The sequence below is a fragment of the Equus przewalskii genome, chromosome 11 (assembly GCF_037783145.1).
Source record: "Equus przewalskii isolate Varuska chromosome 11, EquPr2, whole genome shotgun sequence".
In the NCBI taxonomy this organism is placed as follows: domain Eukaryota; kingdom Metazoa; phylum Chordata; class Mammalia; order Perissodactyla; family Equidae; genus Equus; species Equus przewalskii.
Genome location: NC_091841.1, coordinates 10,765,521 through 10,780,887, shown reverse-complemented (window position 1 = coordinate 10,780,887; position 15,367 = coordinate 10,765,521). Strand labels below are relative to the sequence as shown.

The following is a 15,367-nucleotide window of genomic DNA, read 5'->3' as shown; positions in this document are numbered from 1 at the left end:
TTGACCAGGATTCAGCTCTGCCTATTCAATACTCTTTGCCTCTGTATCACAGCCTTTGGTTGCCTTTGGGAAGTTCAAAAGATAATGAAAATTTCTTTGTTCATGATGTTTGCACTGGTAGAATATCCAAACTAGTTGATTAGTGAAAATAAGATGCTGCAAAAATGTTCCTTGTGTCACAGTGTATGTAACCTTGGAAAAAGTCTGTTGTGTTTAGAAGCTTGAACGAGTCTGTCACCACGGTTCACAGCGTTTCAGGATTGGCGTATTGGAGGCCGGTGAGCAGCCCCAGAAAGAAAATGTGGTTTCAGGTCCGTGGGTTGTACTGAAAATGTTAGGTTCAAAAAAATCCTAAGTCTTTACATTATTTTTCTCTTTTAGGACACTCTAACTTCTTTTAGGCTCTTGAACTTGCAGGATATTTTTATCTGCATGGCTGGTCTCTTTTAGCTTTTTGAGAAGGGAAAGGGACACCTGGGAATATTGAAAAATGTAAGCATAAGTTGTGATGTCTGTGCCTTAGTTGGAGTGCGTGCAGAATCGGGGAAGTGTCTCTTACCTGCCAGGCCAGTGTCTCTTCCAGCTTTTCCCCTGCGCAGAGCTCCTGGAATATCATGGCTGAGGGCCGCTGTGTTTATTTAAGAAAACTCTGCCTTTAGTAGTAATTATTTGAGTACTTGTTTACACAACAAACCAACCCACTGCGATAATACTAACTGTTTTTTCCCTCATAAATGTAAACTGAAATTTGTTAATGTTTGTATATTAGATATTAAATAGATTCTTCAGATGTGTCAGAAATTTATGGACTCTCATCTGATGATGCTTCCACATTATGAATGGTTTTATTTATTTTATATTAACTTGTCTTTTCAAGGCCGAACGTTAAATAAATTCAGTGGTTAGAGAGAAGTTAAACACAAAGGGCTAAATATAAGGGAGAAAATGGTCTCTGGTATTAATTGGCCAAGGCAGGAAATAATCAGGTTTGGATGAATTCTCCTTATCTACGTTGTATAGTTAACACACACTTGTGTAATTCCTGAAATACTGAAGTTGGAAATAAGGAGAGTGAAGCTGGTCAGCCACGCGTAATTCCCTGTAGAGTCCTCTGACACACCTAAATTATTGAGCACAGTTTTCTTTTTTTTGTGAAATGTCCCAAGCCAGTGAAAATGAAACAGTTGTGATGGTGTCAGAGGAGCTGGCTTTAAGACCAGTCCTGACACTAGCTGTGCACTCTTGGGAGGTTCAGCCTTGCTGGACCGAATGGGGACAATGGTCAGAGCCTGCCTCCCTCTGCTGTTAACACGATTAGATGAGGTTGTACTCGGGAAGGTACTAGGTAGACTAAAGGAGTATATGTAAATAGAGTTTTTAATCACTAATAGATGGCTGGATTTTAAGATAGTTACCTGTGTTGTGTTAATAATATTATTTTTAAAAGTTTAAATAGATGACTTAGAATCGTAATTGGTGATCTAGAACCTCCCCCCCCATGGCCAAGAGACAAGTTCTTAGCGTGTTTTTACAGTGTACGGTATATACTGATGCATTTGCATATATATTATAATATAGATATCATAAATGTAGTGGTGTGTTGTTATGGTAATAAAGAGTTTTAATAATGGGCTTTTAATTGGAAAACATTTTTATATGTTAATATACAAACTTACACAAATATATTTATTTGTTCTTGCAGAAATGGCATAGATATAGGACCTTAAGTGTCTGGCAAGTTTTTGTACCTTATATTTACCTGCTATGATATTAATAATAATACTAATGTAACGTATGCTGAGTGTTTATTGTGTGTAGTGTTGTCTTTTTGCATATAGGGTCCCATTTAATTTTAATCTTCACCGCAGTACTCTGAGGATTTACTCTTAGTATCCTATCCCCATTCCCCAGAGGAGGAAATGAAGGCTTCCCTGGGATCACGTGGGTACCAGATGCCTCAACCTGAATTCAAGCCCAGGTTTGATGCCGGAACCCCTCCTCTTGAGTGTCTATAATGCTGTGCTAAACGGTGTAATTCCCATGGAGACCTAGAAAACGAATTACTAAAGAAGTTGTACATTTTCTGAAATGGCCACAGCCGTGCTGTATCATTTTGAGAGTGTTTCATGTTGATTTTGGTTGCGTTAGGTTGAATATTTTGGAAATGGAAAACAGTGGAGTAGAATGGAAATGGAGGCCTTTGGGGTCCTGCCTGTCTTTTTTGTCGCTGTCTGCCCCTCACCCAGCACGGTGCCCAGCGTGGAGTCAGGTCTGATGGCTATTTCTTAGGGTCGGGATTTGGGACTGTATCAGGCTAGGTTATTTTACACATTTTCTTAGTAGGGGCAAAGAGTTTGCATTCGCTATTCAATTAGTCCTCATGTAACTGTTAGCATTTTAGAGGGTTCAATGACAAATGTCCTTTCTTTTAAGAAATAGTATAAAGGCAGTCCCTCTGAGTTATGAAAGTAGTTCTACCAATATAGATATGTAGAAAGTAGAAAATTAAAGTTGCCCCACTCCCATCCTACTTTTAAATCTTCCTGTGCATTTAAATATGTGTAATATATATAGTATATATATGTATTTTAAAAATAGAATTATACCATAATACTCTCTTGAAGTTTACTTTTTTCAGATGGCTATTTGAAAAACTTGCCTGTTTTGGAAAATAAGTCTCAGGTAGGAAGTGGGAGTGAGGATGGAGGGCGAGAGGTGGGTAAAATTTATACATTAAGATTGTAAACCTATGTCCTAGACCGATTATTACCTCTGAGGCAAAAAGCATTTTAAGTTCTTTTTACTTGTACCTAATGCCTTAGCAATGGTCATTGTTATTTTTAAAACTTTAAAAAAGGTTAACCAATTTAAAATGACAACATTGTTTTCTGTCCTGCACGAGTAGTGTAGGTGGCAGCATTTCAGAATTAAATTCGACTGCTTCTGGTAACTACTTATAAAGAGATTAATTGTGGTTTCAGGTAGCTTTTTTTAACTGCTGGTCTCTCTTCTTGGTTGTTAGGAGGCATTGATTCAACATTTGCAAAGTAAAGTAGGGTTTTAAAACCAAGATAATACTTGTAATATTTTAATTAATGGGAACTCGAACTAGTCCTGCTTAATTAGCATTCAGATGCCCTGCGTGAGGGTCAGTCCTGGTCCTCACGTGTGTGTGAGCGGTGTTGGCTGACCTCACCCCCGTCCCTGTCCCTGTCCCTCAACCACCCCCAAGTGCTATCCTGGTAACCCAGCGTTTTTCAAAGCAGTAAAAAAAGATAATAAAGATAAATTATTTGAGTGCCATTCACTTTTCTGGCATTATAAAAAAAGAAGGCCTTATAATCTACATTAAATATAATCTTTGATTCTGGCTTTGAGAGTTTTCACTTGTTGCTAAGGTTGTTAGTCATAATTCACCTTTGTAATTTTTAAATTAAAAAATTTTATTTCATAGGAGATAAGTTTTTCATTATGGAAGTTTAAAAAAAACCTCTTTCTAATCCTGGAATGCTCTGCTTGCGTCTGCGTGCTTTATGCTTCTTTAGACCCGCATTTAGCAAAGTCCTGAAGCCTGGCCTTAAAAATTCTAAGAAATGGGTCTGATAATAAACGCAGCAGTGGGGCCGGCCCCATGTCCGAGTGGTTGAGTTCGCACGCTCCGCTGCAGGCGGCCCAGTGTTTCGCCGGTTCGAATCCTGGGCGCGGACATGGCACCGCTCATTGAGCCACGCTGAGGCGGCGTCCCACATGCCACAACTAGAAGGAGCCACAACAAAGAATATACAACTATGTACCGGGGAGCTTTGGGGAGAAAAAGGAAAAAAATTTAAAAAAAATCTAAAAAAAGCAAAAAAAATAAATGCAGCAGTTTATTTGAACTATAGTCACAGTTTTAAGAAGCCCAGTTGAGTATTTCTCATTGGTAGCATTCGTATGTGCTTTTCAGTTTGTGTGGTGCAGACCGTGGCCCAGAGAGTATTTGATTATTTCTCAGAATGGTCTTATAAGTGTACAAAGGGCTCTTCATGTCATGGATGGTGAAACTGAGGCAGGGACGAGAATTTGAGTAAGTTAATGGCAGAGCCTAGTTTTCTCCTCTTAGTCTAGTTTCTGCCTTCTTAACCTGTAGTCGCCAAACTTTAAAAAATTATGGCCACCAGTAAATGTATATTTATATATAATTTTCTGAACTAGTGTTTTATGTATGTTATAAAACGTACAGGAAAATTGAAATTTAAAAAAGGATGAGATTTTAAAGTACACGTTGTAATAATTTCTTCCCGTGGCCCCTTCCTTCCCGAGGGCGGGTGCCCCCACGTGGAGACTGGCGCTCTCCCGTCTTCTGCAGTAGAGGCAGCCATGGGGACACCTGGAGGACAGTTGGTACCAGGCTGGGGCTTTTAAGTTGGAGTGATCTTTTGCAGCTTTTTAATTTTAAAGAAACAGCCTTTCTTCCTGTGAAAGGCTGAAAGATTGAGAGTAAAGGCCTTGAGAGAGGTGAGCTGAGAAGACAGAAATGTAAGCCGTACTCGTTTTCTTCAGAGTTGACCAAGGGGAGAAGGCTGCCTGCCTGGACAGCGCTTCCTCCCACCGTGGAGGTGGCAGGGCCTCTGTTGTTGTCAGGCAGTTTAGAGAACGCAGGACAGCTTGGTAAGCGTCTTCTCTGTGCCTGACATGACGTAACACTGTGGAGTATGCAGCACGCATGTTAAGTACAAGTGGTTGTATTGGGCTCGTTGCTGCAGCATTTTTGAGGGTGTCTTAAAAGCACTTCTCACTCGATAGAGTTGGGTATTTGCAAATTACTGAAATCACCATTTCACGGAGACCAAACTTTGTAACTTGACTGATTCTATTTGGTATTTGTTTACTTCTCTGCTCTCCCCCCACAACCCCCAGTACCTCAGAGCAGAATTCTTCTTCCGAAAGGAACAGATGCCATTAACTTATCAGGACCCAATACTAAAAAGCCTACAAAAATCTTTGTGCTGCTTATTTGCTTTATTTAATCTAAATGCAAAGCGTATTGTAATTATTGCTGTTGGAGGGTTTTAAGCTGATGGTTCCTCCCCACCCTTTTCTGTGCCCAGGGCGGATAGATTAGGAATGCCAAATTGACAACTTGGTATAAAGAAATAATGACCACTGAAATAAAACAGGAGTTCAAATAAAAAGCAAACCAGATACAAATGTAGAATGAAAATATCTTTTAGTAAAATGTTAGCATGCTGTACTTGGAACAGATGCCACATTAATTCAAAAGAGAGCCCAGAAAACGTGGCAACTTTACGATGTCAATGGAGGGATCTGCAGTAGTTCCTGTTCCCATTGTGTGGGGTTCTCCCTTCCTCCAGGTCCAGGCCTGTTTTTCCATGTGTTTATTTTCTGTATATGTTACAGAATAGACATGTGAATAGACAAATATTAAATCCATGCTTAATATTTTGGTTTATGTCATTAAATACATTGTCATACTAGTAGATCTTAGGATAAGAAGCCCAATCAATAACTTGTAATACAACAATAATGATTCTTGTTTTAAATATGCGTATCAGGATGCGCAGAATCGGAGGCAAAAGTTTGCTTTCCTGCGCACCCTTCCAGGCGCCCTTGTGATAATGGGCTGATCTAAGAGCTGAGTCTTCCAAGGAGGCCTCTGCTTCCTTTTTTTCTTTTTTTTTTTGTGGCCTCTCCTTTTTGAATGTAAAATTTGGACAAGATACAAAACGATGAGAGAATTTTGCATTTTTTCCCTCATTTAAATCTGTAGTTATCATTGGACATTTGTTAGGATTTTTAAGTAGCTCAGATTCATTCATTCGTTTTGAGGTGTTTTTCTGGCGTTTGGGAAGAAGAAGAAAGGGTGATGGAAGGAGTACCATACGCACTTGGGCACTCCCAGAGTGACATTCGTGTTACGGAAGAGGGCGCTGGGACGGCTCCGAATGGCTTGATCCTTGCAGCGCGGGGTTAGGGTGGGTCTGAGCGTGGAGAGAGGTGGGCTGGGGGCTCTTAACCAGATTTACAGTGTGCCACTTCCTGAGCAGTGCAGTGATCTCGTCACCAGGGGCATTCCTGTGTGCCTGGACAGTGGTCTGGCGCGCATGCCTACGCAAGCTCCACTCGTTCTTCACAATCCGTCAGAGCATGGAGGCTTCCGGTTTAGGCGTGTTGTTGGAAGGGTTGAGTCTTGTTTTCTTGCAGTGCCGGTGAAGGGAGTTTTTGGGTTGGCCATGCAGCACAGTGGTTGAGTGTCAGCGCCCGGGCTGGAGCCAGTCTCCGTGGGCTCAAATCCTGACTTTGCCATGGGTTTGCTCTGTGACGATGGCCAAATCACGTCCGTCCCACTCTGTGCCTCTGCCTCACTTGCTTCACATGTAAGATATGCATAAATAATAGTACCCATCGCCTGAGCTGGTTATAACACCTGAACTGTGGCAAGTGCCTGACACATACTAAGTGCTAAGTAAATGGTAGCTGTTGTTAGGTGTTGTCACTTAACCTTAATTCTCCACTCCTCTCCTCTCTTCTCAAGGCGTGAGACAAAGGCATAGTGGGAAAAGAGCCTCAAGCTTTGGGGTGTGACCCCTGCGTTGGAATCTCAGTACAGCCACTGAAAGTGGAGTGTGTGAGCTCGGACTGGTGGTTTTAAGCTCCCTTCCACAGAGATGTGTCCCCTGCATGCTGCACACCGGGCACCGTGCTGTCCGCTTGGACTTCAGTGTCTTCATTGGTGATCCCAGGATGATAATGCCAACCTCCTAGGACTGATGTGAAGAGAAAGTGAGGAAATCTTAAGACACTTGATAAGTGGTAGCTGCTGTTGTCATTATTATTGTTACGGTCCCACTAAAAGTTTGTGGGGAAAAAAGTAAATATGGAACAGCTTAGCTGGAAAGGAGAGTGTTTTTCCTGAAATGTCTTGGTGAAGAAGGTGTGGATGGGAAAAGCGTGTCTAATGAGTTCTTGTTTGTGAATAACTCTGGGAGAATTAGAAAATACATGAGAATATGTCGGTTATAACAGAGACTTAAAAATACTCAGGGTACTTTATATTTGTTAAAACCCTGTTATACATTTGATCGAAGCTTTTTTTGCACCAAGATACTGATGTGGCTTACAGTAGGTCACTGAGCATCAAGTCAGTAGTAGAGTAGGCATTATAACTCAGAAGTCTAAACTCCTAACCAGCTGCTCAGGACAAACTGTGTGTGTTTAACCCTTGAGAACACAGGCTTGGGTGTAAAAACTGATGGAAATGATTCTAGAACCCCAGAGATGTAAAGTGGCACACAAGTGCTTTCTAGTAATGACGGACACAGTTTATTCGCCATCTGATTTTGGGCATTTTGCCTTTGTGAAATTTCCTCTCATCTGGTGCCTGGCCTTTTCTTATGGTAATTGTTATTTTCTTTCTATAATTAATTGTCATATGTTACCTATGTAGAGCCTGGAAAGTGGGCCTGAGAACAAGTTGATTGTGGGCGAAGCTGCTCTTTAACTCTCTGTCTTACAGTGATCGAAAAATTAAGATTTTTTTGATCAAATTTGTAAAGAATTTAAGTTTTTAATATACCCATTAGTATGTATGTATGTGTGTATATATGTGTATGTGTATCTATCTATCTGGTAAGTGGCACCAGTAATTGAGGAAAGGAGAATGATCATTAAGTGTGAAATAGAATTAATTTTATTCATTCACTACCAATTTGGATCTGGAACTTTTTTGACCTTTGACCTGTGTAGGTTTTTTCCGGTGTGTGCACTAGCTTACCAAAACATCCTAGTGCTGTGTATGTTCCCGCTAGTGAGCATTTGAATTAAATCAGAGTAATAGCTTCCATTAATTTTTGTTCTCATTTACCCAACTGCACCATTTCATAAAAGCCTAGAAGGTGGATAGAAGTATTTACAATATTTTATTTTGTCTGTGTTCATAAAACATTATTTCTGCTTTCTGAGCAGAAATTCCATCAAGTTTGTTTTGATAAAGTGCTATACTCCAGCTCAACAAATATTTTAAAAATTAAGCAATTTTATAGCGGGCTCTATAGTTTTCCTTCAGTTAAAAAAATTGTAATGTTGCGTTGCAGGAGCTAGAGCGGTCAGTCAGCAACGCTTTGTAGTTTGGGAGTTGGCATCGTGTATGTACAGTATTGTTTTCTTTTCTTCAGCCTGTATGCAGGACCTATAAACGTTGCTTCTCTTGGGTGAGTGGCATTGTAAAAAGTTTAGAAGTGTATTTCATTTTAATCAATACAGGAGTGAGAAACAGGCCCTACCTATAGGGTCTTTGGGGTTGATTTAAAGAATTACACAATTTTGAAAACCTGTTAGTCCCTGCCTGATTTGTAAAAGGTGGGCCGCGTATGACAGGGCTGGACTCCGGTTCCCGTTGTGCGGGACCCTGCCTGGTTCGGTGGGGTGCCAGCTGCTTTGCGGAGAGAGGCCGCTGTCCATTGACGGCGCACACCCCTCCGTCGCCTTTCCTCTCTCTCTGCTCTTCTCTGCGTCCACTGTCCCCTGTCTCCTGTTCATCACTCTCTCCAGAGCTCCCACCGTCTTACTCTGTTTCTCTTCAAAACAAAGTAGAGCACCATTGTAGTTACTGGTTTTCAGACAGGGAGCCGGTGTCAAGACCGTAAGGCTGTAACAGTTTGTGGGCCTCCCCAGTCTGGACCCTCAGCCGGGAGTGGGTAATAGAGAGCTTAACATCACTGGCGAAGTAACTGAGTTTTTGTGAAACATTTTCTCTCTGGGCTAAGGGAAAGAATAGAAAAAGACCTTTTTACCTGAGAAGTTGCTGTAGTTTCTGGGAGGGGGTGAGGTGGGCCGTCGTGGGGGCGGGGCAGCCTTGTTCCTCCCTGAGATCAGGGAAGTGGCAAGCATTGAGTTATTATGTTGCCCTCTGAGTCCCCTGGACCTAACTGGAGAAGAGATGTTGGTGTTGCTGATTCTGAGAGTATTTCCATTTGGTGATAGGGCTGGTGGAATTTCTTTCTTTAGTTTGTAGAATGCCAAGCAGGGGCATGATGCCTTGTTGTTATGTATTGATTGTTGACATTTCGTTAGCTGGCGGTTACAAAATACCAGACCCTTTCCTTTCCAGGTTTCTCCTAGTGGTTTTGAACTATTAACGGAATCGTTTTGGTAAGAAAAGTAAAACTTGGAAATTAGCTGTGGTTATGTTAGGTTAATGGCCGTGTTGGATTTAAATTTAATAGCTTCTAAGATCTATACCAGGCATTTCATCCATTATTTAATTACACCTAGAGAAAAACGTGTTTCGGACAAGAATCTTAACTTTATCTCTAGGATTTTTTAAACTTCCTTTTATGGATATTTAGAAACATACGTAAAAGTAGAGTGAATAACATTAACAAATCGCATATACCTGTTAACCTACCTTCAACAACTGTCAGCATTTTGCCAATCTTTCCAGTGTGTGAAACATCCAAGGAATGTAATTTTATGTTTTTAAGTCACGCGGTACAAATAACCATGTGGTATACTCAAAGGAGGAGTGTGTGTGGGAATGTTAACTCTTCATATGTTGTAACTTTGCTATTAGTAATCATCTTTTAGGATATTTACTTTCATGTGTCTTTTAACTTATTGAAGATACCTGAGCCGCCACTAACTTAGTGGAGAACCATATCTGCTGGGAAGATTTTAGTTTTCTTACCCCTTCTGTCTTCAGAGGCTCAAGATGACAAGTTTTGAGTTTTCTGTTCTTATGAATTGCATTTTATTTTGTGTATGCTTGCCTGTCTGCAACTTGTGTGTGGACCACCAATAACGGTCATTTCTAGAGTATGTAGGGCAGTATTTACGTCAACTTAAAGTCGGAAATCACTGTATCTTGTTCTGCACTTTCTCCTTCTGCATATTCTATTTCTGTTTCACCCAAGTGTGTGTATTGATTGACTAAGGAATACGTATAATAACTTACAAGCTTGTTGAGGAAGGGGTTTCGAGCACCTGCGCCCCTGGACCTGGTAGCCGTGATGAGGTGCTTGTGTTATTTGCCTGCCTGTTCGCACCTGTCTGGAGGAGCTGTAAGGTGTGCGTGTGCCTGCGGTTGTGGGACCTGTTCGTTACTAGTCACTACAAGGTGATGGTAGCCTTATTTCTAAATTTCCTTGCTTTGATTAGATTAAATTAGGCCCATAGGGGTAATTATTCCACCCAGAGCTTGGAGAAGCATAGTCATTGGAGTTGTGCGTCGAAACCCCTGTGCGTGCGTGGAAAAGGTGTCTGACGTTAGGATGCTGTTTGGCACGTTTAGTTTAGTGCAGGGAGTGTACTTATTTAACAGGACCTTTAATAAGCTCCCTCCACACCAAAGATATACTTTAAAAAATTATACTTAAGACGACTTTGTAGTATTCCCCAGTAGAGTTCATCTAGAGCAGCAAAACCTTTCTAAAATAAAACTTATTCCTTTAACCGGTATTCATTTAAGTGGGTTCCTCTGTGCTTGGTTTCCATGGAAAAAGCGCATAGCTAACGTTATTTATAAGGTGGAAGTAAAACAGGGTGCCTAATGGGACCCCATGCTGCTCTGATGAAGAGACTGAGGAAAGAAATCCATGCTCATGGGATGTTTTTTTAACAAGGTTAATGGAAGCCCTGATTTCACTCTTCTGTAGCAGAACATATTTTTGGTTTTAAAGGCTAGCGTTCATATCAAGGAAACTTCTTTTTTGGTCTGTGTTGCTTTCACTTTCAGATTTTAGGACCACTTACTTATCAGCATGATTGAGGCTTTCTGCCTCACACTCCCGTTTCTTTGTGGTTTTTGTTTCCAAAGTTGAAATGCCCAGCACATTGTAGCCGTTTCAGTTTCTCATTGACGTTTCAAAGTGCAGATGAAAAGCTAAATGTTCATTAATGATCGCGGTGATGATGAAGAGTCACTATGTTGGACTACTTAGATTTTTTGAAGAAATGTGACTGTTTGGTACCATTTTTAGTTTTCAGGCCTTAAATCAGGTTCTTTTTTATTTGTGTTGTGGAGCTGAACCTGTGCAGTCTGAGAGAAAAGATTCTCATTTTCTTTTGGTGACAGAAATGCTGAAAATCTCAATTTCTCTTTCTTTTTTAAAAAATGAATTGTTGCCAAAGCCTTTTAATTGAAATAGGTGTTAATTCCTTTAGTCTTTGCATGCCGCTTTGCGCTTTGCGGTAAACCTAGGCTTTTTCCTCTCTCCTTCGGTAAGGCCTACTCCTAGTTTTCAAGGCCTGCAGCAAAGCCTTGCATTTCTTAAGCCCCTTCAAGTGAAAGAACATCGTTCCCTTTGTGTTTGTGTTTGTGTTGGGGTGTGTGTGTGTGTGTGTGTGTCTGTCTCACTAATTTTTCTACAGCCTGGAAGGCACCTGCTCCTCTTCCAGCCCGGTGCGCACCGCGGTGCAGTGTTGAGAAGTGAGGCAGAGTGGAGCACAATAAAGTGCCATAATTTTAGTTAGGGAGTTTTGGTCATTCTGGTGGCCTGGGCGCGTTATCCGTTTGTCTGAGGTCCTCTGGGGTCGTTCCTGGCTGTCAGTGCAGCAGGAGTTTTCTTCTGTCTTCTAGAAGCAGGCGTGGTAGTGCACTTAGGGCTCTATCGGCAGGAGTTTGCGTTTTGTTTTGTGTGTGCTTGTGTTTCTTTGGACAAGCTGCTGGCTACTGTCAGGTTTACTGTGCCCTAATTTTAAAAAACTTGGTTGTTCTAGTCCTGGTGAATTTTTGTGTGAGGTATTTTTCTCCAGCAATTCACTGCTTTCTTCTGTGCGTGTTGATGCTTTTTTATAAAATTTGCTTAGTGTGTTAATTGTTCTTTCAGCTTACCTTTTTCTTGTATATTTTTTTAATCAGGTGTTTACCAGTGACCTTCCTTAGTGACTTTTAGTTCAATTATCTTTGTGCTTTAGAGACGGAGGAATTTGGGCCTATTATCCCATTTCTGAGAGAACAGCTCCCAGTAGTTGCAGTTAGTGCAGTTGGAAGGGTTTTCGCAGATGCAGAGCTGGGCATTGCTCCTCCTCCGTGGTGCTAATGGCTTCCACCCCGAACTCCCCTTAGTGGTGACAGCAGGCGTTCGTAAATCCCCGTGCACCAGGATCAACCCCCGCACTCCCGTAATGCCGTACGCGTACCCGGCTTGGTTATTGTTGTTGATGGCAAGAGTTTTGGTCTTGCAGTTAACTGATTATTAAGATAAGAGTTTGAGTTGTCTTGGGATATGGGGTGATTTACTAAGTCTGATCTGTAATTAAGAAGTTTACGTTATGATGATTAGACTCAGAAAACATTTATAGCTTTGTGAGCTGTGGAAGCTTGTGAATAAGGATTTTTGTACTTTGTAGCACGATGAAGCAATATTTCTTTCTGTTTATTTGTCCTAATACATCTCAACTACAGAATAAATGATTTTACAAGTTTTTGTACATATTGTAAGAGGACTTAGTAAAGAAATTTTATTTGTAAGCCTTCCCCAAATTGCTCTCTGGCTCTTAAATCTTTTATCTGCTAATGTTGCTCCTGTTTTTCAAGCATATAGAAGCTGATAATGTACGCTGTCTTAGAGCGTGGACATTGCAAGCACAGGTCAAGTATTAGATAGTCAGTGTTTACTACGCCCATGTGTGAATGGTGGACTTTTGTTACGTTCCCTTCTTTATGTGCAGTCTCATGGAAGGATTTCTGGATTGAGAGCTGTTAATCTGAGTCTTAGGCTGGGCTTTGCCTCTTACTACCCTTGTAGCTTTGTCTGGTCGTATAGACTTCTTGGACCTCTGTTCCTGTGTGAAATGAAGGCATGGATGCGGTACCCTCCGGTGTCCCATCTAGCTTTTGGCTATTTGAGGGCTTACTGTCCTAGGTACTGAGGAGATAGAGGACTGTTAGGCGGTGGGTCCTAATCCTGGCTACCCGTCAGAATCTTCTGGGGGAACTTTTAAAGAAATAGAGACATCTGGGCTCCAAATCAGACATAATGAATTCAGAATCTCTAAGGGTAGGGCCTGTGAATCTGTATTTTTTTGAAATTTTAGAGTTACCCTGATCTAGGTTTGAGAACTACTTGTATGAGGCATTATTCTACTCTATTTGTGTGTGTGTGCATGCGCGCGCGCGTGTGTGTGTGTGTAGTGTGTTTAGGGAGATAAGACATGTAAGTTACAGCGTGAGACTCTCTGGTTAAATTCTGAGATGAATGAGAGAGATGTTAAATACTCCGAGATTCAAAGACAGGAGAACTGGGTGCTGGGATGGTTAGGGAGGGTCTCCATGAATCAGTGAGTCTTTCTCTGGACCCGAAAACTCCGTGAGATTTGGATGGGCAGAGAGAAGTACAAGGGTGTTCTTGGCATAAGAAAGAGCACCCTCAGAGTAAAAGTTTGGGGAGGAACACTGTCGGATGACAGTTTTAGTCTTTATGTTAATATTCTACTCTTGCAGCTACTGTAGATTTGCTAAACATTCTGAGGGAGTGATCCATGAAGATGTTTGATGGAAGAGAGTGTTCCAGCCAGAGGGAGAAGCAAGTAGAGGAGCCTGAGCAGGGAACTGGTTTGGAGTTTCTGATACACAGACAGGAGGCCAGTGTGGATGGAGCAGATTGAGCAATGGGGAGAGGGGAGAAGATGAGGTCTGAGCGTAGCCGAGGCCCAGATCACGCAGAGCCTCGTGGGCTGTCGTAAAGGACTGTGACTTTTTCTCTATGATGGGAAACACTGGAGGATTTTAAGCAGAGGAGTAACCAGATCTGTCTTGGATTTTGAAAAGGTCACAGTGGGCGCTGAGAGAATCAATTGTAGCGGGGCGAAGATGGAAGTGGGCAGGCCAGTTAGGAGGATATGGCAATGATCAAGGTGAAAGATGACAGTGACTTGGACCAAGGAGGTGGCAGTGGCATTGAGACAAGTGGCCAAAGTTTGTATATCTGGAAGGTAGAGGCAAGGTGGTTAGCTGTTGGATTGGATGTAGGTTGTGGACAAAAGAGGAGTCTGTGATGACTTTGAGGTTTTGGCCCGAAGGGATGGAGTTGCCATTTATTGAGATGGGGATGACTGAGCAGGAGGGTGAGGGATAGGTAGTCAAGAGTTTAGTTTTGGATTTGTTGAGCTTGAGAAACGTATTTGACAAGTGTCGAGTGGGCAGCTGGGTGTATGAGTTTGGAATTCAGGGGAACGGTCTGGGCTGGCAATAAAAACTTGGGAGTCACCAGTGTGCAGATCGTTTTATGGCCCTGAGACTGGGCGAGATTACCTAACGGAAAGAGTTCCAGGAACTGAGCCTTGGGGCAGTTCAACATTTTGAGGTTTTGAGAGATGAGAAGGAACCAGCAAAAGAAACCCAGAAGAGAGATTAGGAGGAAAATCAAGAGGGGGCGGTGTTCTAGAAGTCAGGAGAAGAAAGGGTTTCAAGAAGGAGGGCATGATCAACTGAGTCAAATAATACTGATGGAGCAAGGAAGCGAGGGCTGCGACTTTACTGTTAGATGTAGCAACAGGGAGGTCATTGGTGACCCTACCAAGAAGGGGAGGGGGCAAAAGCCCTGAGGGAGCGGGTTCAGTAGAGAATGAGAGGAGAGGAGCTAGAGACTGAGTGTGGGTAACTCTTTCAGGGAGTTGTGCTGTAAATGGGAGTGTAGACATGGGACAATAACTAGAGAAGGATATGGAGTCAAGAGAGGTGCTTTTTCTTCAGACAGAAGAAACAAAATGATCCAGTAATGAGGGGAAAGTGGATGCTTCTTGAGAATGAGGGGAGAAGTGCTAGGGGGATGTCCATGAGAGGGTGGGATTAGGAGGGATGGGGGCAAGAAGGGTAATTACGATATTAGGGCCTGAAGGACTAAATCTCATTAAGCAGGATTCTGCTTTTTCTTCTGAGCACTTATTTGCATTTAAATTTATTTCAAACTTATTATGCTTTCTGTTAGAAGTTAGGAAGGGCAGATAAAAAGCAGTAAAACTTATTGTATATAAAATTAGTGTATCAGCTTGGTGTGGTAGAAGAGAAGAGATTGAATCTCTGCGTAAGGTGACATTTTAAAGTGTCTTTGAATGACAATTATCTGTGCTATTCTAGTCCCTTATCAAAATTTATGATTGAGCACAGACTATAAACTTAATCGTTCGAAATTTGTAGTGGGATGAATTTTAGCCTAATTTAAAACATGATCTAGTGTTACACTTTTCCTCTGCAAAATTTGTTTATTGTTTAATATACATTCTTCATATACAAAGGTTTTAGCTGTTTTATAGAGGTGCTTAAGAAGTAGTTATTAATCACCTTTGATTTATTGATGGTATTTTAAATTTTACAACCATATCAGAAATGTGAATGATTCATTTCTTTCCCAGCTCTAATTAAAGCAGC

General features: G+C 41.5%; 1 protein-coding gene across 38 annotated transcripts in view; it reads left to right on the top strand.

The window, feature by feature from the left end:
• PHF21A (PHD finger protein 21A) overlaps nucleotides 1–15,367 on the top strand; it is a 174,084-nt gene that overhangs the window by 8,647 nt on the left and 150,070 nt on the right. The window lies entirely within an intron of this gene.